The sequence below is a fragment of the Sinocyclocheilus grahami genome, unplaced genomic scaffold, assembly GCF_001515645.1.
Source record: "Sinocyclocheilus grahami isolate Dianchi unplaced genomic scaffold, SAMN03320097.WGS_v1.1 scaffold1494.1, whole genome shotgun sequence".
NCBI lineage: Eukaryota > Metazoa > Chordata > Actinopteri > Cypriniformes > Cyprinidae > Sinocyclocheilus > Sinocyclocheilus grahami.
Window position 1 is genome coordinate 27852 of NW_015506673.1, and position 27651 is coordinate 55502.

The following is a 27651-nucleotide window of genomic DNA, read 5'->3' on the forward strand; positions in this document are numbered from 1 at the left end:
GAATTAGGTCTCACTCACACGTGTTCTGCATGTGTGGCTGATTTCATTGGGCAAATTTGATACAAATGCTCTCTGTAACAATCATACATACAGAGTTCTGGCATGAAACTCTAGATGGCGCAGTCCAATAGATCTAACTCAATCTGACCTAATGACATCATTATCACATGTCACCGCTGACTGGTTCTCTCCTGTATCGGTAGCCAATGAGCTCGCTGCTCAGCATTCAAATATTTGACTCGGGCTTACCGTAGCAGTTGCAGCTTGTTTCAGAAACCCTCCACCTTCCCCAGCTCCACCTGTAGAGATCTGCTTCGAGGTGATTCATGTACACTATGGGGGTTATTTCATGTATGTAATATTTCTTACATGCTCACAGCAGCATGTTGTGGATGTATTGGCAGTAGCAAGTCTCGGTATACTTGCTCTGCAGCAGCAGCAGCAGCGTAGCAGATCTATTCTGCCAAGACCAAATACATTAACATTGTCATGTACAATATCATGCCAATCCCTCAGAGAGTTGTCATGACAGAACTGTGTGTGTGTGTGTGTGTGTGTGTATGTGAGAGAGAGGTTCTACTGAGTGTGTGTGTGTATGAGAGTGAGGTTCTATTGAGTGTGTGTGTGTGTGTATACAGGTATATATGGTTTATGAGGACACAAATGTGTATAATGACATGGGTACTACAACGTAAACATGGTTTATGAGGACACTTCCTGTGTCGGTTTCATAAAACACCAAAACGGTGTTTTATGAAATTCAAAAATTGCCAGCAGTTTCCTGTAAGGGGTAGGTTTAGGGGTAGGGCAACAGAAAATAGTTTGTACAGTATAAAAACCATTACGCCTATGGAGAGTCCTCGTAAACCACAAATACAACTGTGAGCATGTCTTTTCTACATTGCATTTGTGCTCTAGTACCAGACCTTCATTTCTGTATGGAAATGTTCAGATTTATGCCATATTTATTGTTTTATTTTTACAAATGAAAAAAATATATTTATATATATATATTTTTTTGCATTTCCCATTCATTTTCAATTTTGGTCATATTGACCCCAAATACCAGATTAGTAAAAAATAAAAATACATACCTTCAGAACAACCGAATGAAGCCCAATTAATTTTATGTTAATATAGATAGAAAATGTAGAAAAGTCACAAAAATCTTATTTCACTGAGATGAAGGGAACCATTTTTTTTAACTAAGGAAAGCTTGATTGGGGTCATATTGACCCCAAGGAGAGATTGAGGGTTAAATGAAAATATGTTTACGTTCAGTCTTGTTCAGATGGTTTGTCTCTCCAGTAAACGGTCGGTGATTTTCTCTCTGTCGCACTCCTGCAGCCCGCAGAATCCGGTCTGGACTTCAACACCTGCCATCAGGTACAGGCATTTCTACTTAAGTACCTGTATAGTCGGGGTGAGCATGATTTCACCAAGTACAACATGTTCCTCGATCAACATCCTTGTTGATCCTGGAACAAAATTCCAATCAACCAATCAGAATTGAGGGATAACTTTTCAGGAAATGTCTGTTTTAGGCTTACAATCAGGGTTAGGTTCTTCTACACCCTTGTTAATCAGCTATCATTTCACACTGATTTTAGGAATAAATTATGGGTAGGGTTAGGTTTAGGGGTAGGGATTGGGTTTAGTCTATATTTTTGGACAGTAATATTGATCCGTATAGTAAGATAGTTAGTTTTTTTGTCATTTCATTCTCAATTTTCCCTTTAACCCCTTAACTGTCAGTCCCATAAACTCCAAAATGACATTTGCAACTTTATATATCTTAAATACTTGGTCTGTTTTTAAAGGGAAACTTGGCAGATTGTAGAAGAGAAAAAGTTATGAAAGTAAAATAAAAAAAGTTCAGTTTAAATTTGTATGTAAAATGTGTAGGCAAAAAATATATTTTATGTATATATGTATATTTGCAAAAAAAATTTACTGTAAAACTGCAGGAAAATTTTGGGGGGAAAAGTTGTTCCAAATTTTAGGTTGATGTCTCAAATTGAGCATTTAGTCAGATTTTGTTTGGGCGCAGTACCAAACGTTTCCACTAGATGACATCCAGGCTCCAATGGTGAGCACGTAAGGACACTTTTTCATTTCCATACATGGTTTGAGTGACCAGGGCCCGTATTCATAAACATTTTCTCTTACCACTAAGAGTTCTCCTAAATAGCAGTAAAAGTTTATAGCTAAGAGTTTTCTCTTAAAACCTATTCACAAAGCTGCTGAGACAAACTTGTACTAAGGAATAGAGAGAAGTCTTAAGCTAAGAGTAAGAGGGCGGGGTTGACCTTGTTGCTATGGATGATGTCATCAAGCTTATTAACTATGCACACAGTGATTGGCTGATAGTCTCTGTCAGAGATTTATTCATAGAAATATCGTAGAGCACAATATTATGTTGCCATATTCAAATAAAGGTTTAAAAATAAAACTGCTAATTGCCACATTCAAATAGAGATTTTAAAATGCAGGCTACGTGTCACTAATTAAACAAGTATATGTTCATCTTATTGTCAGCCTCTTACATGTGTGCTTCTCATAATTAGTGAATATGCATACAAACAGCCTTTTAATTAACGGAGTAGAATAATCATGGCTGATAAAGACATGCAAACGTAAAAGAAAACCAAACAGGATGCAAGCTGTTAATTCTTGCCCAACTGGGATATAATCAAAGGAATATCTGGAGTTGGGTAACCTCCAAAACCAAAGGTGATACCTTTATAAAAACTCATTATCAGCAAATGTTTCTAAAATGTTTAGGTTCTGAGGCAGATTGCGGACAACAGCTATTTTAGGATAGTTTGTGGCTTGGTCTTAGTGACTTAGGAGTCCTCTTCACTACTCCTAACCTGTCACAGATTTAGGAGCTAGTTTTAGTGATAAAACGCTTTGTGAAACAATCTTAGAGCAAAAATTTAGAAGTCCCAAATGTAGGATTGACACGCCCATTATTTTTAGGATTTTCTCCTAAATCGGCGAGTTATGAGCTACTTTTAGCCTGAAGATGTTTTGTGAATACGGGCCCTGAACCATATATTTCCTTAATTTTTTATACATCTTATGAAGTAGTATGGGCAGTTTAGCAGTATTTGGTTTGAATTAAACCTCTAAAAATCATAAAAAGACATGCATGTCATCAGATGTTTTGTCTTTATATTTAAAACATCTTAAGACCTTTTTTTTTCTCCAAAAATAGAACGGATATTATTGTTTGAACTCTAACATGAAAACAAACTTGGTGTAACGATTCAGTCCACTGAAGGCAAGCGTAGTGAAGAACCCATGTGCAGTTTATTCAAACAAGGTGAAATCCAAAATACAAACATATTCCAAGACTAGAAACACAGACTTGATGAGGCATGAACAGACTAGACTCACCGACAGCGGGTTACAACGGCAACATGATGGCTACTTATAGCAAACAAGAGGGTCACATGACAAGAACAAACCAATGGGAAACAAGACACATGACTAAGACAACCAATCAGAACATGACACAATCAACAGAGGAAACAATAGCATGAAGACAAGAGGGCAAGGGAAGCATGACACTAACAGCATAAAACAATTACAAAATAAGAGACATGAAACATGAACAAGAAACAAAACCCAAACACCAAACCCCACATTACATATCCCCCCCCCATCTAAAGGTGGCTCCAGACACCCAAACAAACACAAACAAAACCCAACAAGTCCAGGAGGGTGGTAGAGTGAAGGCGGAACAGGTGGAGGGATGGAGGGCCAGGCCCATGAAGCGAAACAGGCAGAGTGGGGGGGCCATGGCGGAGCAGGCAGAGCGGGGCGGCCGGGTGGTGATGGCAGAGCAGGAAGCTATGGCGGACAATGGATATTTCCTCCCTGTTGGCCTGGTAAATCAACAGTAGCTCTGTGGCCGATGACATTTCAACCACACCTTCTGCTTTGCTCAGGTTGAAGCCAGCCTCAGCCACGTATATGAAGTTGTGAGATGGTTCACTTGACTCCAATTCCACATTGCATTGCAAGGGAAGATATTTGTTGTGATGGACCGACAGACTGGCACGTCAGCAGGTGTAGACAGACTGCACTGCAGTTCCTCAAACAGTGCTGCATGAGCAAAGTTCTGCCTAAGGGGTGTTTCCTGTATTTGCCTTTCTAATTTTTCTTTATTTTCACCTTTGTGCCCATATTTCTTTTCTATATCACATTGACATTTTTTTTTGTCAGACCACTAGTAAAGTGTTACTGTGAATCCTATCCAGTCTCTTTCTATCAATATCCCACATACAGTAATGTGTAAATTTGTACTTTTGAAATGGATATATGGCATACATACGAAGTGCAGCCTTCTGCATTTCAATACAGTAACTGTCATCCAAACTGTTGCCATAGTTTACTTTAGGTAATACTAACAAAGTGCACTGTTATATTGACAACATGACTAAGCATTTTGACTATCTAGTTTGTGAACAATGACACAAGGCCTTTTCATTCTGATGGCACTGATATATTCATTGACATAAATACTTACTGTTGAGAGATGAACTAAAGATTTTGAGTAAGTTACAGGCTTTTGCAGGTTATCCATGTTGTGGTGCTGTTTGTACGAATTGTTTTGAGAAATGCACATACTGCTTTGCAAATATTAAGGATGACACGAGTAATGCACCAAAGCGACTCAGAAAAACTGTAATATAAACATTCGCATAATTTATAAAAAACTTATAAATAACAAGGTATAATAACTATATCCAAAGCCAAACTAAGATTTCTTATATACAACTGCCGCCCAATCATTTTATTCAATAACTAGACAAAAAGGTTTGTCAAGACAAATTTTCAAGCCAGACCTGAAAGTTTGAAAAGGTTTTAAAAGCTTAATGTTTGAAGGTTTTGAGTTTGAGGTAGTTTGAAATTTAAAGTAGTTTTAAAAATTAGTTGTTTTGAAGGCAATGAAGTCTATCAGAAAAGTAGACGGACGGACGGACAGATAGACAGATAGATAGATAGATAGATAGATAGATAGATAGATAGATAGATAGATAGATAGATAGATAGATAGATAGATAGATAGATGAACGGATGGATGGATGGATGGATGGATGGATGATGGACGGACGGACGGACGGACAGAGGTGGACGGATGGATGGATGCACGGATGGATAATGGACGGATGGATGGATGGAAGATAGATAGATAGATAGATAGATGAACGGATGGATGGATGGATGGATGGATGGATGATGGACGGACGGACGGACGGACAGATAGATAGATAGATGATGGACGGATAGATAGATAGATAGATAGATGACCGGACGGACAGATAGATAGATAGATAGATAGATAGATAGATAGATAGATAGATAGATAGATGATGGACGGATGGACGGACTGATAGATAGATACGTTTGTTGACTTAATACATAACACATAAGACACTCTTTTTCGCCACCTGCTGGCGTATTTATTTAATATGAAGAAATGGTCACTGAACGAATCAGTGAACAAATCATTTTAGTGAACAAACTGAAAATGAACAAATCACTTGAAAGAATTGAAATTTCCACAACTAGTAATGGGGAACGTTTATTGCTCATTTTCTGTATGTTTTAATCCCAAATTAAATAACCATTTTGTTTTTCATAGCTTACTACTAAAATAACCAATGTGAAGAATGTCATGAATATGACGTGTCGTTTCCCCCACACAAAAACGTAATCGACATTAATCGTTATTGTCGCATCAACTTGATAACATTTAAGGACATAAAAAGACTTAAATGCCTTAAACGGTACAAGAAAATACTTTATTATAATTTCAAGAGGGCTTAAAACTTGAGGACAGAAAGGCAAGAATCATATATCTTAATGTGATGGTTAAACTTCATAAGGGTATGATTTCATTGAATAAACAAACAAAACAATGTCAAAATGCGGCGCGGGTGTTTTTTTTAATAGCACAATAAAATCTGATTTAAAGTGAAGAACTCAAGTATGTAAACATGTATTTTACCACAGTTGTAACACAGTGTTGGAAAATCTTGAAAATGCACCCTGAAAGTGCTTGAATTTTACTTTGGAAAAGGTGTAAGTACCCTGGTGTTAGTGGTAAATGCTGAAGCAAACATCACTATTACTATTGCTTAGATAGATAGATAGATGATGGACGGATGGACGGACTGATAGATAGATACGTTTGTTGACTTAATACATAACACATAAGACACTCTTTTTCGCCACCTGCTGGCGTATTTATTTAATATGAAGAAATGGTCACTGAACGAATCAGTGAACAAATCATTTTAGTGAACAAACTGAAAATGAACAAATCACTTGAAAGAATTGAAATTTCCACAACTAGTAATGGGGAACGTTTATTGCTCATTTTCTGTATGTTTTAATCCCAAATTAAATAACCATTTTGTTTTTCATAGCTTACTACTAAAATAACCAATGTGAAGAATGTCATGAATATGACGTGTCGTTTCCCCCACACAAAAACGTAATCGACATTAATCGTTATTGTCGCATCAACTTGATAACATTTAAGGACATAAAAAGACTTAAATGCCTTAAACTGTACAAGAAAAGACTTTTATTATAATTTCAAGAGGTCTAAAACTTGAGGACGAAAAGACAAGAATCATGACATGGCTTAATGTGACAATTAACTTCATAAGGGTATGATTTCATTGAGTAAACAAACAAAAAAAAGTCAAAAACCTGCTGGCAATTTGCTATTGTTGTTCAAAATAAATAAAAGGTGCCTTCAAAAATCCAAACGATTAACAAAGCAAGATGTGTGTGTTTTAAATTAAGATAATTTATAATTTTGACTAATCCCTGTTCTTAAAAATAGTTTAAAGGCTGAAATGTGAGGTTTATTACTCTATAAAATGTTTTGTATTTGTGAAAAACCTGCTTTTGAACTGCAAATTATGTTTTTTACAGTCATTTTATGGTACCAGTCATTAATATGTTACCATCATAGACATTGCCCTACTCTGCTCATAAAGTATTCCTTTTATTTGTGCAGGTCTTAAAAAGCCTTACATTTTATTTTTAAAATCCTGCAGATACCCTGTTAATTCTTTCTTTTTTTAAATTTGTAATTTATATTCTGCATGTTGGCTATTTATATTAGGCAGTGCAATCCAGACAGGTGGTTTTTAATAGCACAATAACATCTGATTTAAAGTGAAGTATGTATGGAAACATGTATTTTACCACAGCTGTAAAGTGTTGGAAAAGCTTGAAAATGCACCTTGAAATTGCTCTTGTGTTTGAACTTGCATAAACTGCTTAGACTAGTCTTAAAAGTTCGTCATCTACAAAATGATGACCAGTCTGGAAGAAATAATTTAAAGTAATTTCCATAAAAAGGTAGATCAGTTTGATTGCATTTGGAAAAGATAAACGGGTTAACTGTAAATTCATCAAACTACTTCTTAAGACACAGTCTTAACATAGTGTATAAGTTGATGCAACTGGCCCCACAAGACCTTTCGTCTGTGTACGAGTGAGGTGCATGCACATTTAGTTCTTGGGAGCTGAATGCATGCATTATGAGGATTTCTCAATTAAAACCTTGTTCACACCATCCCTATATTCTCAAGGGACGTGCATCTGGGTGGAATGCCTTCAACTTTTCAAAGAAGCTAGGTAAGATACAATTTTCAGCTCTCTCTTTAGGAATAGTGCTAGCGTTTGGCTGCTAAGGGAGTTGAAGGCACTCACAGCGATGCATTCATGTCTGTTCTCGGCTCTTTTTCAGATGCAGAACAGTGTGTTGAGACTGCCTTTGAAGTGGAGCATTGCTACACTGTAAAAAGTAATGAGTTGAACTTACTTGGAAAACCTGTGGAAACTGATTGCCTCAAATTTCTCAAGCAAATTAGTTTATCATTTTTGAGTTAATAAAACTTACTGTAACTTTGTATAGGTAACTTGTGTATATGTATAGGTTACTATACATATTGTTGTGCTAACAATCTGTTTTCTGTCTTTGTATTAACAACGACAGAAAACAGATTGTTAGCACAACAATAGGGCATTTATTTGTTACATATACACAAGTTACCTATACAAAGTTACAGTAAGTTTTATTAACTCAAAAATGATAAACTAATTTGCTTGAGAAATTTGAGGCAATCAGTTTCCACAGGTTTTCCAAGTAAGTTCAACTCATTACTTTTTACAGTGTAGCAATGCTCCACTTCAAAGGCAGTCTCAACACACTGTTCTGAACAATTGTACCTTCCAAAATGATTGCAGTAGACATGGTATTAAATGCAGTGAGTTAGGTATGGCTCTAGAGTCCTCAGCTCAGGGATCACGCTCAACAGGCCGACTGACATCTCTTCTTCATCATAGTCCTAGAAACAGGAGCACAATATGACAAAAATAAGTAATTACATTTTAAGAGTACATATTCAGGTTAAACATTTGCAAACAAATTAATATCTGTGCATTATGTTTAGATATAAAGGCCTTTTCAAACTGAGCACAGCAGTGGATCCCAGATAAAAATAAAAAAAAGACATTCAATCTGTTGTACAAAAAGACAAGACAAACTGAACAGTATGCCTCCTTTCACTTTGAGAGTTGTCCTACTGAGGCATTTGCTGCTGGGGAGCAATATCTAGTTGTTAGGATATCCGTAAGCCTCCCTGATAGCCTCGTCATACTGAGATTTCAGCCTTTAGAGCTCGTTTAGGTAGTAGTGCCAGGTGGCTAGGTTCTCTGTGGTCTTCCTGGGGTGCTTCTTCTAGAATAGAAAGTCACTAGGTCTCTTCTCACTAGAGGGTCATCCTTTTGAGATGTTCACTCTGGAGATTTCTGCCTGAATAGCAACTCCAGGTCACTAGCCTTTCTGTGAGCCTCCTTGGAAGATGTCCTGACCACAGAACTTAGGCCTCCTCTGGCTTAAGAGAGTCATCCTGCTGAAGCTTCTGTTCTCAGATCTCCAGTCAGTGACATTATTCCCTTAAAGGTATTCTCAGGAATACCAAGCCATGAGCTCTGCCTATGGTTAAGCCTTTCTGAGAAGGATTAAGCAAGGACTTTCTCTGTTACAGTTTTTAGTGTTGGTGTATACCTTAAGGACAGGGATTTATTTAGAGGAGTTGAATTTAATGTCAGACCAGAGGTCTCCAAACGTAGTCCTGGAGGGCTGCTGTCCTGCAAAGTTTAGCTGCAACCCCAATTAAACTCACCTGAACCAGCTAATCAAGGTCTCACTAGGCATACAAAAAACATTAAAGCAGGTGTGTTGGAGCTGGTTTGAGCTAAACTCTACAGGGCAGTGGTCCTCCAGGACCGAGTTTGGACACCCCTGTGTCAGTCAATAAGACAAATAGCGGAGTGGGTATTTTGTTCCCTATAGCATGCTGTAGGGGATGCAGTGCCAGTTCCTATCTGAAAAGGAACATATCAGGTTATGCTTGTAACCATGATTGCCTAAGAAGTGCAATGAGAAACTACGTCTTCTTGCCATGCTTCGTGTGTTACGAACATCTCCTTCAGAAAAGAAGTGAATGCCGTGTGCCCTTTTTATACTCACAGTTTTATACACACCAGTAGTGACATTATAGGCTGTCGCCGGCAAATGTCATGTTCTTTGTTGTGTTTAGACTTGTGCTTCAGACACTGGTCATGCTGGTGGCATTCCTCCATAGTGTTCTCTAGGGTACGCAGTGTCTTGTTCCCCTTTTCTTACCAAAATAAAATTATTAGATTGTAAGGAATTTTAACTCAGTTGTAAGGGAATTAATTATTAATTCAGGTTTTAGAGGAAGAGGATCTGAAGAGCCTAATTCAACCTGATTCGAACTGATTCTAAATTTGATAGTTCACACTTTAAATCAAGGGTCGTCCAGCGAGCCGGTGATTCTCAGTATATTTTAACAAATTAAATATGTGTTTTCCTGGTCACGGTCAACACACTTATGATAATTTGTTATCTCTTAGAAGGGTAATTATTATGAGTAAGCTACGAGCTAGGCAGCAAGCAAGGATCTTTTGGCAAAGGTTTTAACCTTGAAATTATATGACACCAACATTATTCTTTATAAATGAAACTTTATTGGCTATTCTAGATTACATCAAACTAAGCTAAAACACAAATACACAGTTTCAGAGGAAGAAAATTATGTTAACGGAGTTCTGAGTTTCATAGTTCTACCTCGTTTTCACGAGTGATGTAAATTCAGCTTAAGAATTTACAGAGCAGAGAATTTTGTCTTAAATTTGACTGCTTATCTACAAACCCAATTCCAGAAGAGTTGGGACACTGTACAAATTGTGAATAAAAACAGAATGCAATGCTGTGGAAGTTTCAAATTTCAATATTTTATTCAGAATACAACATAGATGACATATCAAATGTTTAAACTGAGAAAATGTATAATTTTAAGGGAAAAATTTGCATTGGGTTTTTGCTCCGCTACATAAGTCCGTCCCCCGACGCGATCTTCCAATCGACTTCTTGCAAGGCGGAGCGTGCATACATTAACAAGAGGCTTCAATTCATCACATGAGGACACCATCTATAAAAGTTGGTGTTAATACTCCTATAACGTCTCTTAAAAGCAAGTATTGTACATACTATTAAAGTTTACTTCATTTCAACATTCTGCATTTGTCGTTTCCATTCGTTCAAGATTAAACTTCACATATTACACACATTTTAATATCCTTATTTCCTAAAAAGGGTAATAAAACACTGATTAAATTTGCACTGATTACATGAAACACGTCAAGTCAAGTCAAGTGTGCTTTATTGTCAATTCTTCCACATGTACAGCACATACACACAGAGAATTTAAATTGCGTTACTCTCAGACCCTTGGTGCATACAGATAACATAAATACAGATTAAATACAAAATACAAAATATCAAGCATATATATAAGACATACAACATATTATTTGTGAATCTAGTTGCCCTGTTATGCGCATAAATTATTATCTGTTGAAATTGTCTGTTGTAAGTTTTGTGTCCCTTTGCCTGACCGAAAAGAGAGAAAAGGGTGTGTCCTTTTTTTGGAATGAAAAAGGGGGAAAAGGGGAGATGTTCTGAGGTCATCCTCGTGTCAGAGCATGAGAGTCTGTCAAGTTTCTCCTGCTGGACAGGGAGCTATAAAATAGTCTCTTTTGTTGAAGGGATTATCAATTTATGTGTTAAGCGGTCATGAGGTCCGTGTGATTCTGGATACCAGGTTCTTTGTTTCGTGGTCCATTAGATGGTTTATTTATGCTTAAGCCAGTCACGAAACCTACTGACGTTCTGTTGCTTAAATGAATTCAGATGGGGTAGGGTCTTTTCTTATTGTTTCTTGTAAATATAAGCAGAGAGAGACAGGAACTGCTGAGACCCTGAGCTGACCCTGTACGTAGTTTTATGACTGCAGATGGCTGGAGAGAAGAACCTTTAGTTTTCCCGGTGGAATGTATAGATTCAATGTTCGTTTGTGTCCGTTTATAGATTCAAGGGTTTCAATATCTTGAAGGCCGGAATCCTACAAGATTAACTGTCAATAGTCAACCAATTACTCAATTACCAAAATAATGTGACAGCACTAATGTGTTACACTGGCCAGATGAAGGAAAGAGGAGCAGAGGATCTACAGCCTTGTATTTATAATCTTAAAAAGACAAAACAAAAACTATAATCAATGAGCATTGAAGAAAAATAAAGACAACTAAGGACTGCCTGAAAATGAGGGATTCAATACTAAATGGTAAAGAGTAGCTAAACATGGTGTGAGCATAGCTAGTAACAAAAGAAACCAAATCACTGTGGCAATAAATTAGAAACCAGGAAAAAAGGAAAACAGGAAAACAGAAATTGAACTTGAACGCTGCATTACACCGATTCCAGTAGGTACTTCCTGGCACGGTAAACTAAAACTACACAGTAGTGGAGGGAGGGGGATATACTCTGTACAGTGGAGGGAAGAAGGGTGAGACTCTTGGTCATAAAAGTCCATGGAGGAGCCAAAAATCGAGGAGATAACCTTGGAGCAGCTGGTGGAAGAATAGCCCATGACAGAGCTGATGGAGGAAGGAGCCAGAGTGGAGGCTCAACAGTTTATCCAGGTGGAACCAAGGAATCGACTGACCGAAGTGGAGACCCAGGCAGAGCCAAAGGGACAAAGACCCAGAGTGATCAAGGTGGGTTCAAGTCAAGTCAAGTCAAGTCTGCTTTATTGTCAATTCTTCCACATATACAGCACATACACACAGAGAATTGAAATTGTGTTACTCTCAGACTCTTGGTGCATACAGATAACACTAACAGTAGAACATAAATACAGATAGATACAGATTAAATATAAACTACAACTATACAAATATACAAATAAGGTAAAATGTAAAAAAATATATAAAGCAGCACAAGGCACATGGCATATAGAGTGCAAACCAGTGAAGTAAATAACAGTGCAGATATAATGATTTGTAGTGCAAAAGAGCTTATTCAGACTGATTAAATTGACAGTGTGTGTGTGTATTTGGGAGAGGGGAGTGGGAGAGTCTGTCAGAGGGTCAGAGTTAAGTGGTGCGTGGGGCAAAAGAGGGGAGGGGGGGCAAGGTCAGGAGGGAGTTCAGCTTCCTGACAGCCTGATGAATGAAGCTGTCCTTCAGTCTGCTGGTCCTGGCCTGGAGCCTCTGCAGTCTCCTCCCTGATGGCAGCAGACTAAAGAAGCTGTGTGTCGTGTGGCTGGGATCACCTGCAATGCAGAGGGCTTTTCGGGTGAGACGTAGAAGGTGCACATGATGGGGGCCGGGGCTCTGGCTCTTCTTAGTTTGCAGAGGAAGTAGAGATGCTGCTGTGCTTTCTTGGCCAGTGCTGCGGTGTTGTCAGCCCAGGAGAGATCCTCTGTGATGTGCACACCCAGGAACTTGGTGCTGCTCACCCTCTCCACAGTCACACCATTGACAGTCAGAAGAGCATGCTGAGTGCGCACTCTCCTGAAGTCAACAATAATCTCCTTCGTCTTCTCCACCTTCAGAGAGATATTGTTGTCACTGCACCACCCGGCCAGGTGGCTCACCTCGCTCCTGTAGTTTGTCTCATCTCTGTTGCTAATGAGACCCACTACAGTCGTGTCATCCACAAACTTAATAAGGAGGTTGGAGTTGTGTGACGTGTGCAGTCGTGGGTCAGCAGAGTGAAGAGGAGGGGGCTCAGCACACATCCTTGGGGGCCCCCAGTGTTCAGAGGTTGAGAGGGAAGAGGGAGCCCAGTTGTGCATGTAGGATGAAGGACCACAGTGAAGCCGATGGGCCAACAGACTGGGGTGGAGCCAAGGAATCAAAGCACCTAGATCAAGCTGAGGACCAGGGTGCCAAGTGAAGCCAGTGAAAGGGAGGAGCCAACAAGCTGGATGGAAACAGCAAGGATGACGGGGTTTCCTACGGATTATTTCCTATGGTCGGGACACAGGAGGGGGGAGAACGAGTGGGTGGTCCATTCTAGGGTGTGTAGGTCCTTGATTGCTAGCTCTGTAACCACCAGATTTGGGAACTCAGCGACCAGAGGACTGAGCCCAAAGGATTTTGGAAGTTCGGTAATAGACTGTGTAGTTTATGGGGAGGCCTGATTGATGGAAGCAGAGTCTTTTTCCACTTCACCAATGCTCTGGAAGGTAATAATCTTTATTTAGAATTAGGGGTACAAGTACAATTTGCTTGATATGAAAACATGGAACATGAGCAGCTGTACCTATCTATTTCTAACTCTGTAAACGGTAGTAAAAGGTAGTTTGTGCCTTTGTTTATGACCACTCTTCAAGCCCCAGTTGGCCCGCTTTGGACCAAGGTATTCGGCAAGCCGAAAATCCCTGGCTGTTGGCCCCAAATGGGCATGATCAAGCCCTGGTAGTGACAGTGGAAACTCAACTGGCAGATGCCCTATTACTGAGCCCTGTGGAACTGTATACTTGTGTTGACTTTTTTATTTTAACACAAAGTATCAGGAGTCAGATAGACATGACCTAAACCCTATTCAAAATATTTTTTTGTTGTCAAGAGAGCTAACAGCACTAAAAGAAAGACTCATGATTAAATGCCAAAAACAGGTCTTGTGTCACTTTTGAAGGTACATATACATATCCTTTTTTGAGTGATTTGACATGAGTGATTATAATAAAGGTATTAATCAAGCAATATTTTTAGGTATTAAATGTTTCTTTTATGTGTTACACAATTTGAATGATTCCTTCTTAGGGTATGTAACCAAAGAAATGATTGAAGTGTTCTTTCATGGTATTCTCCAATGTCTGCATTTGATGTCCGAAATGCAACTGGTCTTGCCTAAGGATGTATGATGCATCGTGAAAACTTAATAGGAGACACGCTATTATGTTTGGATTTTAAGGGTATCATCTATCTCTAACATGTCAAGGAATGTAGTGAAATGCTTTCACAAGTGTTTGCTGATTTTGCACGGCTTCCAGAGATGAAATATAGATTTGTTTTGAACAGACACTCAACATATGTTAGCACATACATCTACTTTCCTAGCTGACCAGGACAGCTAGGGTAACAGAGTTACTACAGCTCATGGGATATGTGACAATTTCTTAGATATTGTCAGGGGCTGGCGTCTGGTGTTCTCCCTCTCACCACCAGAGGTCGCCATCTCCCATCCTCCCGGACTCTTTCTCCGTCACCTTGACACCACACACCTGGGCACCCACTCACACACACACACACAGCTGTCGCCCATCCGGGACTCCATCACCTGCACTCCACACACCTGTGCACACACTCACTCTCTCACAGCTGTGGCCCGTCATGAGGACTATTTAGGCGCCTTCCCCACGCCACTCGGGGCGGATGATTAATGTTTGTTTCGGTGACTGACGCAGCCAGAGGTGGCCGCATTGCGTCAGATTCCTGTATCTGTTCTCAGCCTGTGTCTCAGAGTCTCAGCTCTGTTTGTTTTCTGTTTTTACTTTGTTTTCCCCAGCAGTGTAAATAAAGCCTGCATTTGGACCCAAACCCTCGTTCACACGGTGTGTCTTTCCTGACCGCTCCGTGACAGATATGTGACAATTTCATGGATATGTGACCAATTCAGAAAAGAGCTTTTCTGTATTTTTTCAAAGAATAAAGATGAATAGTGTCTGTTCTTCTCACCAGGGCCAGAACATGTTATTAGTATGTTTTGGGAATCTTTTCTGTTTATAGCAAAAGCTCGGGCCAACTAAAACCTTGAAGGAACTGTGAATCCGGTGTATCTGTATGTGTTCTTATGTTTGTGTTAAAAAAACTTTTTCGTATGTATGCATCAAAACAATGCGCTACCATATTGCAACGCATTGTGTCAATACAGCACAATGAAGAATAACTCAAAGAGGTTGCCTGCGTTTACTAAACTGTGGAGCTTTTCTTGCTGCTGATTTGAATGGCGATGTTTCCCATTTTAAGTGTCAGTTGATGGCCTTTCATTTTTAACCAGAAATGTGCACGCTGCTTTTCTGATGTTCATTTAAGTTTTCTGTGTCTTTTTCCTGTCACTTGAAATGTGTCCGTTTTGAATCATTGTGGTGAGACACGTGAGGAAAAAATAAACGATCAGTTGTGGGAATATTCTGTCATAAATCGCATACTATTCATTTCTGAACTTTCTTCCATCTGTTACTGGAAATTAAATTACTGGTTGATATGTCCCGATCTCAATAAAGTTTACGCACGCTTTTAGTCCGTGAACTGGATCTCGCTCAGGACGCGCGCTGTCTGTGGAAGTTTGGCCAGGACCGCTTCCAGAATAAATCACTGAGGCATTTTTGTCTCATCCATTGCTTATCACTGATATTTCCAGAAAGAATCCAGCATCATTCCCGAAACTTTGCAGCATGTATGTGTCCGTAAAATGAAAGTTTCATTCGAATTCTGAATGGATTATAGCCTAGAAAACACACAAAGCGTGCTCCCTTTATTATCACTAAAAGCATCACTCATCAAAGATCATCGCAGTCTCATGCATTTAGTTAGTCATGACATGATTCACGAGCGTGCAAAACTCTGGCGCTTTATGATTGGTTTATGATTGGTCATTGCATTGACGAAATCAACAGATATGTCTGTGATTGGCTACATTGCTCAATGCCGCAAAAACACATTGGATAGTTTGCCAGATCTTCAATTGCTTGTGCTTTCGTTTGAGTGTATTTAGCACCGTCTAGTAGCCCCGTACAACCGGGCCTGGGCTGACATCGGGGATTCCATGACTGATGATATGGGGGGCAACTGCCCCCCCCCTAATGTCACCCATGGATGGAGATATGCTTTGGTCTATCAGTCCATGTGTGGAAAATTACTAAATTTGTCTATTCTTTCCTTAGCCAGTCGTAATCATTTAACCTTAAGTAATGACATAGTAGACTCTATTAGAATATAATTGTTGTGGAAATGTGAATGAACTCCTCGCAAGTGACTTCTGCTGTTGAAACTGCAAACTATTTTACTATATTTCCTCATAAAAAAAAATTTCAGTTAATTGCATCTCTGACTCCTGGTCTTAGTTCAACATATCTGGTCCTTGGGTTTTAACTGTACATCCCCTACACTTCAATAATGATGGTGTTTAAATCCTGACCGAAACTGTTCACAAGTATCATTGCAAAGTGAAGGGGACCCTAATTTTTTAGACCTGAATGGTAGATTCAGGATTGGTCTATAATAACCCAGTTTTGTTGCATGTTAGTTTTGATGTTTTAATACTTTTATCTTGGTTTTGCTCTCTGTTGCTTTGAGCCATTAAACTCCCGTTAACTTCTATTTGTCTTGTTTCACTTTAGAACTGATGGCAATAAAAGAAGAGAAGCAAGAACTGAAAGAAACAGAAGAGAAAGATCAAAATGAGAGACATGATTTCTTGCCTGTAGAAAAATCCATACTGACTGAAACAAACACGGTTCAGAAGAACACATCTCCCAGTTACTTAACTTGCCATGAATGTGGAAAGTGTTTCACATTAAAAGTAAACCTTAATGAGCACATGAAAATTCACACTAGAGAATAGCCATTCACATGCCAGCACTGTGGAAAGAGTTTCACACTAAAAGGAAGCCTTAATGAACATGTAATCATTCACACTGGAGAGAAGCCGTTCACTTGTGATCAGTGAGGAAAGAGTTTCAGATATAAAGAAACAGTTAAATCTCACATGAGAGTTCACACTGGAGAGAAGCCATTCACATGCCAACACTGTGGAATGAGTTTTGTTAAAAAAGGAACCCTTGATCAACAATTAACCATTCATTTATAGAAGCCATTCCCATGTGATCAGTGTGGAAGGAGCTACAAATATGAAGAAAGCCTCAAGTCCCATAAGAGAGTTCACACTGGAGAGAAGAGAGAACATTCAAGAGAGAAGGGTTTTGTGTGTCATCAGTGTGGAGAGAGTTTCAGCTGTAAAGTAAGCCTCTACACTCATGTGAGACTTCATACTACAGAGAAGGCTTTCACCTGCAAACTGTGTGGGGATAGCTTCTCACAAAATGGAAATCTTAAGTCACACATGAGAATTCACACTAGAGAGAAGCATTTAGTGTGTAAAGAGTTTCAGATGTCACTCTTGAGTCACACATGAAAAGTCCTAACAAGATCAGTGTGGAAGGAGCTACAAATATGAAGAAAGCCTTCATACTACAGAGAAGGTTTTCACCTGCAAACTGTGTGGGGATAGCTTCTCACAAAATGGAAATCTTAAGTCACACATGAGAATTCACACTAGAGAGAAGCATTTAGTGTGTAAAGAGTTTCAGATGTCACTCTTGAGTCACACATGAAAAGTCCTAACAACTGTAAACTCTGTAGAATCATAGAAACGTGTTATTCACTACTGTAAAGTGACATGATCTCTGTGAAATGAAGGTGACATTCACACTGAAGTTGAATGTGGCCCGAATCTGATTGTTCACCTTCATAACCATTTGCATTCTTTGCCTCTTTACAACCTTTTTTTTTATCTTGTGCACATGAACTCCTGTGGCTGCACCTGACCATCTGCTTTGCTATAGCTCAGTTCTCAAATGTTTTTGGGGGGTAACACTTTTTATTTGTGTAATTACACATTTAAGTACTGAGTTATAATAATTAACTACATGTACTTAATATATTGTTAGGGTTAGGATTAGGGTTTGGCTTGGGGTTGCTTGCATGTAATTATACATAATTTATTGTTATTATAATAGTAAGAACGTGTAACAAGGACACCTTAAAATAAAGTGTTACCTTTTTTGTCCCAAGGTCCACCTTCGTGATTATGAAATTCATCTTTGAAACTTTACAGGTTTTTACATTCACACACAGCTTTATTGCACCCTGAAATCTTATATCTGAAAAAGCATACATTTTACTGACTTCTGTCTTTCTGAGACATGCTGCAATGTAAATCAAAGATTATAAATAACAGGATGTGAGTAAAATAAATGTTAAACTGCATTATTTGATTAATCTTTAGTGAATGCACATAAGTGGAGTCACAATTTAGGTTCAGCCCAACAGAGCTGAGCTCCTCTCTGAATATACAAATGGGTATCTTCCTGGAACCCAGCTACTTGTCCTTTAGTATCATAGTGTCAGCAGAAGCATCAATGTCACCTAGAGTGGTGAAAAAAAAAGAAAATGCAGTTTGTTCTAATTGAGAGCCATATTGGGCAGATATGAGACTGTCCCACTTGTTTTACACTGAACATAGTCCTGGACAATGCTTTATCAATCAGCGTCAGCAAAGTGCATTTGAGTCTGTGTCAGTTAAACAAATGCATACAGACAGTCAATATGGCGAGTGGTACAAATCAGTACACATGTAAAAGTGTTTCTGTTACAGAACTCATTTGAGATTGTTAGTTAACGAGAAAATAGTCAAGTCAAGTCAAGTCACCTTTATTTATATAGCACTTTTAACAATACAGATTGTGTCAAAGCAACTGAACAGCATTAATTAGGAAAATAGTGTCAATAATGCAAAATGATTCATTCATTGAATTCAGTGATGTCAACATCCAGCTCAGTTTAGATAATATCTTTGCAATCATGTCAACGATATCGCTGGAAATGAAGTGTCCCCAACTAAGCAAGCCAGAGGTGACAGCGGCAAGGAACCAAAACTCCATCGGTGACAGAATGGAGAAAAAACCTTGGGAGAAACCAGGCTCAGTCGGGGGGTCAGTTCTCCTCTGACCAGACGAACCAGCAGTACGGAAAAATCAATTTAAGACGTAATAAAACAGACGATGAACAATATTAACAGCAATTATTATATGATGCAATCAAACTTATAGCAAAATGTGGTAGTTCTGTATGTTGTTTCAGGGTTGGCATCATCTGAGGTCCTCTGAGGGGTTGCATCATCTCTTCTCAGGTGTTCTGGATCCAGACTGAAGCTTGTGTAAATCCTAGTTACCACGGGGATGTCAATCCCGTGGCAAAAAACTGAGAAACAAATACAAACATAATTAGCGTAGCTGCTGTTCCAACCAAGCAAAAATGATATTTAAATGAACAAGGTGGTAGCGATCGAACAGGTAGGATCTAAACCATTTTAAAGCCTGCCTTTGAATACCTGTATAGTTTTGTAATTGATCTATGAGTATGTCATGATTTATAGTATCGAATGCAGCACTAAGATCAAGTAAAACTAGCAATGAGACATAGCCTTGGTCTGACGCAAGAAGCAAGTCATTTGTAATTTTAACAAGTGCAGTTTCTGTGCTATGGTGGGGCCTGAAACCTGACTGAAATTCTTCATAGAGATCATTTTTTGCAGGAAGGAGCACAATTGAGCAGACACAACTTTTTCTAAAATTTTAGACATAAAAGGAAGATTTGAGATGGGTCTGTAATTTGCCAGTTCACTAGGATCTAGTTGTGGTTTCTTAATAAGAGGCTTAAAAACCGCCAGCTTGAATGGTTTTGGGACGTGACCTAAAGACAACGACGAGTTAATAATATTGAGAAGCGGTTCTTCTGCTACAGGTAACAACTCTTTCAGTAATTTAGTGGGTACAGGATCTAACAGGCATGTTGTTGGTTTAGATGCAGTGATAAGTTTATTTAGCTCTTCCTGTCCTATAGCTGTAAAGCACTGCAGTTTATCTTTTGGTGCGATGAATGAAGCTAAAGTATTATACGCTGCATAATCTACATTTGTTATTGTATTTCTGATGTTATCTATTTTATCAGTGAAGAAATTCATAAAGTCATTACTAATAAACTGTGAGGGAATATTTAGATCGCTGCACATTCTCATCACAGGGATTTCTAGATCCCACCTGCAATACTCCAGGAAAAAGGGAAAAGTAATCCACAAACAATCCCCGACAGAGAAAACATACTTGGTCACTGAAACTTCGGCCTCAACCCCCCAATTCAGGTAAACCTCTGGTCAATGGCCAGATAGATCTTAAATCCATGGCACTGGCCCTAGTGAGAGCAAGGCATTTCCCAACACCTTTGTTTGCCAGTCTCTCAGAAACATGCCGCCTATCACTCCATGTGCCAACACCTTAAAACCAAAATGGCCACCAGTTCCCACTTCCTTAAATAGGGGCCTTTTACAATAAGAGTCCCTCGTATTCCAAATTAATATATCCCCTCCCCCCACCCACAAAAGAGTATACAGATTTAAATAACCATAACAAAAACATAAACAATTATCATCACATTATTAGAAATGTTTGAAATTATTTGAATATCTGAAATTATTCAGTCAATGATTAGTCACCTGACAGGAAGCAGGAACCCCATAAAAGGAGCAGCATGGCAAACATACAGGGAGGCCATTCACAGCTTCCACTCACACCCGGACTGTGGAGTTTCTATTTCATTGGACTTACCTTTCCGGATCACTTGCAGCAACTTGGATTGTATATACACAGGTGGACACTCACATTGGGACTCAACGACACACTGGGATTCTTGGACTGTTTTTAGGGTATGGACAAAATAACTATTCTTTTAACAGAATGAGTTTACCTGGTTTTATAGTGTTGTTTTAAAGTATTTTAATGTGAACCTGTTAATACACCATTCTTATTAACCGTATTTGTAGTTTGTCATTCTTTAACACGTTTTAACTCTCACATAGAAAAGTCAGACCCCATTTCAATTTTAGTAAAGCCAGCCCGCTGGGCTGAGCGTTACACCCTGTGCTGCAGAGTACCACCGAATTTTGAAATTTAACGCTGATTTTAATGAATTTATTGATACCGATCTAACTGAGAAAGTGGAAGCAAGTTTCAAGTTTTGTTTAAGTCGATTAAGAGAAGTGGATCCCATGCATTGGTATGTAATATCCCTTTTCAGTAATATAACTAATAATAAATGACCTGTGTGTCATGCATACAGATTCCAGTATTATTGTACTTTCCTTAAGCATTAAATATTAATATTGCTTTTAAATTGAGCATGGTAAGAAACCGTTCAAGTTGCATTTCCATTCAAACATGGTGTGGGATGATGATTACAAATGATAATGTAAAGTAGTACATTATTTATCTACACTTTCTTTTTTCATTAGCATGGTAGCTAATGAAAACTCATATTAACATGTCAATAGTAAACACACTTTACTAGTTTGGGATTGTTTAAAGGGGTCATATAATGCTACATGCACTTTTACAAGTTGTTTGAACTGAAATGTGTGTTGGCAGTGTGTACACAACCACCCTAAAATGATAAAAATCCACCCAGTGTTTTTATTTTAATCTACTAAAATCTTTCCCCCTTTCTCAAATCGAGCCGATCTCAGATGCCTGTCTGTGGGCCCCTCCCACGATAGTTTGATTGACAGTAGTGTTTCAGCACAGACTGGACTGGTGTCTTACCTTAGCTCCGCCCTGAGTGAGCTGTCATCAGTCCGCCATTGTTTCACCGCCGGAGCAGATGTAGACAAGAATGACTCCTAAGCGATTGAGGTGTTCTGTTGTTGGATGTAATAATGAACATAGCAGTCGTCATTTACTCCCGACATCTGAGCCGCTGAAGACGCAGTGGATTACATTGTTTCTGAAGGCATGTTCCATAGGAAGAGGCACAATGCACAGTAGAAATGGACTTTTCTCTAATTGATCCATAGGAAAACTTTTCTTTGAATGAACACGCATATCCTTCAAGTCATCGTGTATGTTGTCTTTGAGATTTTATACTGTTTTATGTAGGCTTATGATCGAAACACTCATTCCTGTCATCTTACCTATATGTAACCCTACCATGTTTAGTATCTATGAATTTGCCTTCTGATGATCTAAACGAGAGTGTATATTATATGTTGGTACATAGGCAATATATTAGTGTCCTGAGAATCTTTAGTAATTTCGATTCAAGTTCCATATGCAAATTACCATGCTTTCACACAAAGGGTCATAAAAATCCCCAGTATGTCCAACCTCCCGCTTGGGGTGTCAGCCTTTCTCATTGGACAAGCCCATTTTGAGAGGAGAGAATCTTCCGAGACCTTAAAGGCCCCACATCAGTGACCCGCCCAGAGTCGGTGGTTCTGTTAGGTTTTGATTTGTATATATTATATGATCATCCACCATAGAATGCTTCAGTATTTACTCTGTTTGACTTTGTTTGCCCATTCCACAGAAACTAATAGTCTGTACACTTGTACATCTGTACATTTTGCCAGTAGATGTTGAGTGTCTTTATGAGTGAGTGAACCATTCAACCAGTTCATTCAAAAATGCTGATTCATTCTGGAACAATATAAGTGAGTGACTTTGAGTAACTGAATCATTAACTCATCTAATTAGAACTACTTGGAACTACGTGCTTTTTATATTTCCAGCAATAGAATTGATGTAGACACACTGCGAGCACTAATTGAAAGCAAAGGTCCAAGTATATTTAAGGATTATGAAGCTTCAGGAATGCTTTCAGAGACATCAAAAAAACTCCTTGTGAAGATAGGAGTCAGTGCGTTGGTGGAACAAAGTGGATTGTAAGTTTACAGTTGAGAAATTAACCAAAACAACTGTGAATGTGATAATGTATAAAGATGTTGAATACTTTAAATACACATAATTGGGGGAAAAAACCTTGTAAAACAAACAGCTGATCAGCAGTAGAGAAAAACTTACTGAATTTGGTTCCTGTATTTTATTTTAATGTATTATGTACAAGTTTAATTGAGTAATTCTTCCATGTTTTGTCTTTGTTTTGCTTATAGTTACCCTTGTAAAGAAGAGAAACGGATGTTGGCAGAAAGTGTGGTGACACTGTTTCCTTCTCTGAAGATCAAGATGGGAGAAGAGAATGAAGGATTTGTAAGTTGTACTTATTCAAACACACAAAGCTCACTTGAAATAAATGCAAATTGGAATAGTAAGTGTGGTATTTTAACAGGTTACAAATCAATTGAAAATTTAGTGACTGATTAATTTTTTTAAATTACCAATATTACAGTTACAATAACACCAAAAGTACATCCACTCTGCTGGTTTGCTCGTCACACATCATGGGTTCTTGTAAAAGTTACAATTGTTATCCTTCCCCTCTCATCCAGGAACATTTCTATGACCCAGTCTCCCACAGTGGATTTATTGAGATGAGACTTAGGGTGCTCTCACACCTGGCCTGTTATTTTGGAACCTGGCGCGTTTCCCCCCTAAGCTCGGTTGGTTTGGGCATATGTGAACACGGCAATCGCGCTCGGATCCACGCCAAAACAATCGGTCCGAGATCGCCTGAATGAGGTGGTCTCGGCTCGGTTGGAAACGAACTCTGGAGCAGTTCGGTTGTAGTGAGAAAGCAATCCAATCCAATGGACCAACGAAATAGGCTATATCCAATGTATGATGGGTAATTACGTAAGTTCCATGAAAAGCAGTGGACGGTCCCGGCGTCCCAATGTGCATATTATCCACCCTATCTGTCCTAAATTACTAATATCACAAATAATTTAGGATGGATAGTATGCACATTGGGACGCAGGCGATATCTGTGGGTGAGCATGTCTTCGCCATTCAAAATCAAAGTGCACCTTTTCATTTTATAATGCCGTCTTATTGCTCTTCTTCGTAGTAACTGTTAGGTGCATTTTAAAAATGTTTTCCCAACGAATCCTGGATTCCTGTTCAAAATTGTGAATTAAAATAATGACAGATCTTGACGGATGACAGTTATGAGTGGAATTCTGGAAAGTAAACCGTGGAACTTTGACCAATGAGAGGACAGTTTACTCGCATGTGACTTGTATTAACAATTTTGGTCCGTTTAGAAACTTTGCCGTCTGAAAGGGAACCGCACCAAGAATAAAAGCAACATTGTAATAATTTTAATTCCTGTTTCGGAACAAAGCAGTCGATCTACAGGTGTGAAAGCACCCTTAGAAATCTACAGAGGAAACTTCATGATGATCAGCATCGCTACCAGCGCAAACGTAGTCGAATCAGTGATTCCTCTGGAGCAGTAATCCTCAAATCTGGCTCGCAAGATAGTTCGGTTCACGGTCAGGGAGACCTGAGGGTCACGGTGAGAGTTTCCCCGTCGAGTACGTTTCCGCGGGCCTCTCATTCCTCGAGCATGTCGCACCACCTGGTGTTCCCGGACGAGTGTGCTGGGTCCTCGGACAGGGAGGGGTCCAGCATCTTGTGCGGAGCACAGGCGGATGACAGGATGTCGACCGCTGCATCGGAGGGCGAGCTAGGCTCTGGAGATGAGGATTCGGCTGCGCTACCTCTGTCAGGAAGAGTGGCATTGCCCGAGTCAGATCCAGAGCTGGCCGCTATGCTTTCCCGGCCACCGAGAGTGTCGGGCTGCACTGGAGGCCTCCTCCTTCTCCCGAATGCTCGAGGCTGGATGATTGGTTCCGGGGGGCACAGGCCAGGCGTCGGCAGCCGCCTCCGGTTCCATTCTTCCCAGAAGTGCATGAGGAGGTTACTAAGTCTTGGAAGGCACCTTTTTCTGCCCGAAACAGACTTGGTGCCTCCTCCGTCCTCACCACCCTCAATGGGGGAGCGCCCAAGGGAATGTGGACATCCCCCCCCCAGGCGAGCGCGCTATCGCTATGCAGCTCTGCCCACAAAGCGCCGCCGCCTGGAGTGGTAGTCCACGCCTTCCGTCCGGGACCTGTGAATTCTCGTCCGCGCTCACGGCTAAGGCTTACAGGCCGCTTCCGCCCTGCACTCCATGGCCCTCCTGCAAGTCCACCAGGCCAAAGCGGTGAAGCAGTTGCACGAGGGTGGTGCTGATCCAGGTGTGCTGCAGGAACTGCGCACGGCGACGGACCTCGCGCTTAGGGCGACGAAAGTCACGGTGCGGGCCCTGGGTCAGACGATGTCCACATTGGTGGTCCAGGAGCACCACCTATGGCTGACCTTGGTGGATGTGAGGGAGACCGACAAGCATCGCTTCCTGGACTCCCCGATCTTCCAGGCCGGCCTATTCTGCGAAGCGGAGGAGGGCTCTGCCCAACAGTTCTCCGCCTCACAGAAGCAGACGGAGGCGTCTCGACACATCCTGCCCCGGCGGTCGGCTGCTCTAGCCACTCCACCGCCGGCTGCAGCCCCCCTGTCTGCTCGTCGCCGAGAGCGCCCTCCTGCGGCCTCCACCTCCGCTCCAGCTCGGCCGCAGCAGCAGCCTTCAAAATGGCCGCAGCGTGGAGCTGGCCGTAGGAACGTGGCGCAGCCCGTCTCCACCCCTGCCAAGCCCGTGAAGCGCCAGGACGGGCGGCGTCCCTGGGATGGGCGACCCGGGGTTCTTGGATCTGGCTCTTCAGGAGATGGTGACCGCACCACTCCTTCCCCCGGCAGAGGGCCGGGTGGAGAAACCTTTGTTCCTGTTTTTATGTTTTCCGCCGCTGGCTACCCAGCCAGTGGTGCCCAAAACCTCAACAGAAGAGCGGGTTCCTTTTTCTCCGAGTTCCAAGAGGGCGAGGATGGCAGTGTGCGAGACCCAGTCTCCACATGGCCGTCCCCCTCTCCCTTCGCCAATGGGCAGCAGGGTTCAGTTCAAGGACGCTATGCCTCCGGTTCCTCCAGCCGAGATGAGGTCAGGTTTTTACAGCCCATACTTCCATCGTACCCAAAAAAGGCGGTGGGTTACGACCAATCCTGGACCTGCGCGTGCTGAACTGGGCCCTTTACAAGCTCCCATGGATGTTGACACAGAAACGCATCTTTCAATGCGTTCATCCTTTCGATTGGTTCACAGCGATCGTCCTCAGGGTCAACTGGGAAAAGAGCAAACTCTCCCCGGTGCAGAGGATCTCTTTTCTCGGCATGGAGCCGGACTCGGTCAACCTCTCGGCACGTCTCTCAGTAGAACATGCACAGTCGATGCTGAACTGCCTGGGGTCCTTCCAGTGCAAGACGGCGGTTCCACTGAAACAGTTTCAGAGGCTCCTGGGGCATATGGCATCCGTAGCTGCTGTCACGCTGCTCGGGTTGCTTCATATGAGAACGCTTCAACGTTGGCTTCCCGACCGGGTCCCGAGATGGGCATGGCACGGCACTTACCGGGTTTCTGTCACCCCATTCTGCCGTCAGACCTTCAGCCCGTTGGCCGATCTTGCCTTTCTTCGGACAGGGGTGTCCCTTGGGCAAGTATCCAGGCATGTTGTTGTGTCAACAGATGCCTCTGCCAGGGGCTGGGGTGCCATGTGCAATGGGAATGCAGCTGCGGGGCTCCGGCCGGGGCCCCGACTGCAGTGGCATATCAATTGCCTCGAGTTGCAAGCAGTATGGCTGGCTCTGTGCTGCGTCAAATCGCTGTTACACGACAAGCATATGCTGGTCCGTATGGACAACACTGCGACCGTTGCGTACATCAACCACCAGGGCGGTCTACGCTCCCGTCGCATGTCGCAACTCGCCCGCCATCTCCTCCTCTGGAGTCAGAAGCATCTGAGGTCGCTTCGCGCCATTCACATCCCAGGCGAGCTCAATCGTGCAGCCGACAAGCTCTCACGTCAGTCCGCCCTTCCGGGAGGATGGTGACTCCACCCCGAGACAGTCCAGCTGATTTGGAGGCGCTTTGGGGACGCTCAGGTAGACCTGTTTGCCTCCCCAGACACGTCCCATTGCCAGTTGTTTTACTCCCTGGTCGAGGGGACCCTCGGCACAGACGCACTGGCGTGCAGCTGGCCTCGGGGCCTACGCAAATATGCGTTTCCCCCAGTAAGCCTTCTCGCACAGACACTGTGCAAGATCAGGGAGGACGAGGAGCAGGTTCTCCTGGTAGCGCCATACTGGCCCAGTCGGACTTGGTTCCCTGAACTGATGCTCCTCGCGACAGCCCCACCTTGGCAAATTCCTCTGAGGAGGAATCTCCTTTCTCAGAGAGGGGGCACCCTCTGGCACCCGCGTCCAGACTTGTGGAATCTCCACTTGTGGTCCCTGGACAGGACGCGGAGGTTCTAGGTGGGCTACCTCCAGCGGTAGTAAACACCATCACTTCATCTAGAGCACCATCTACCAGACACGCTTACAGGCTGAAGTGGAACCTGTTCATCGATTGGTGCTCTTCCCACCGGGAAGACCCCCATAGATGCCCGATCGGAGTTGTGCTTTCTTTCCTGCAGGATGGGTTGGAGTGAAGGCTGTCTCCCTCCACCCTTAAGGTGTATGTTGCTGCCATTGCCGCACATCACGAGGCAGTAGATGGTAGTCTTTGGGGAAGCAC

General features: G+C 41.3%; 1 long non-coding RNA gene across 1 annotated transcript; it reads right to left on the reverse strand.

The window, feature by feature from the left end:
* Positions 1–812: 812 nt before the first annotated feature.
* Positions 813–12520, reverse strand: LOC107570704 (uncharacterized). Its single transcript, XR_001607071.1, has 3 exons — positions 12507–12520; positions 2547–2553; positions 813–891 (listed from the first exon to the last, which is right to left on the reverse strand). It is a non-coding gene; the product is annotated as an uncharacterized lncRNA (long non-coding RNA).
* Positions 12521–27651: the final 15131 nt, after the last annotated feature.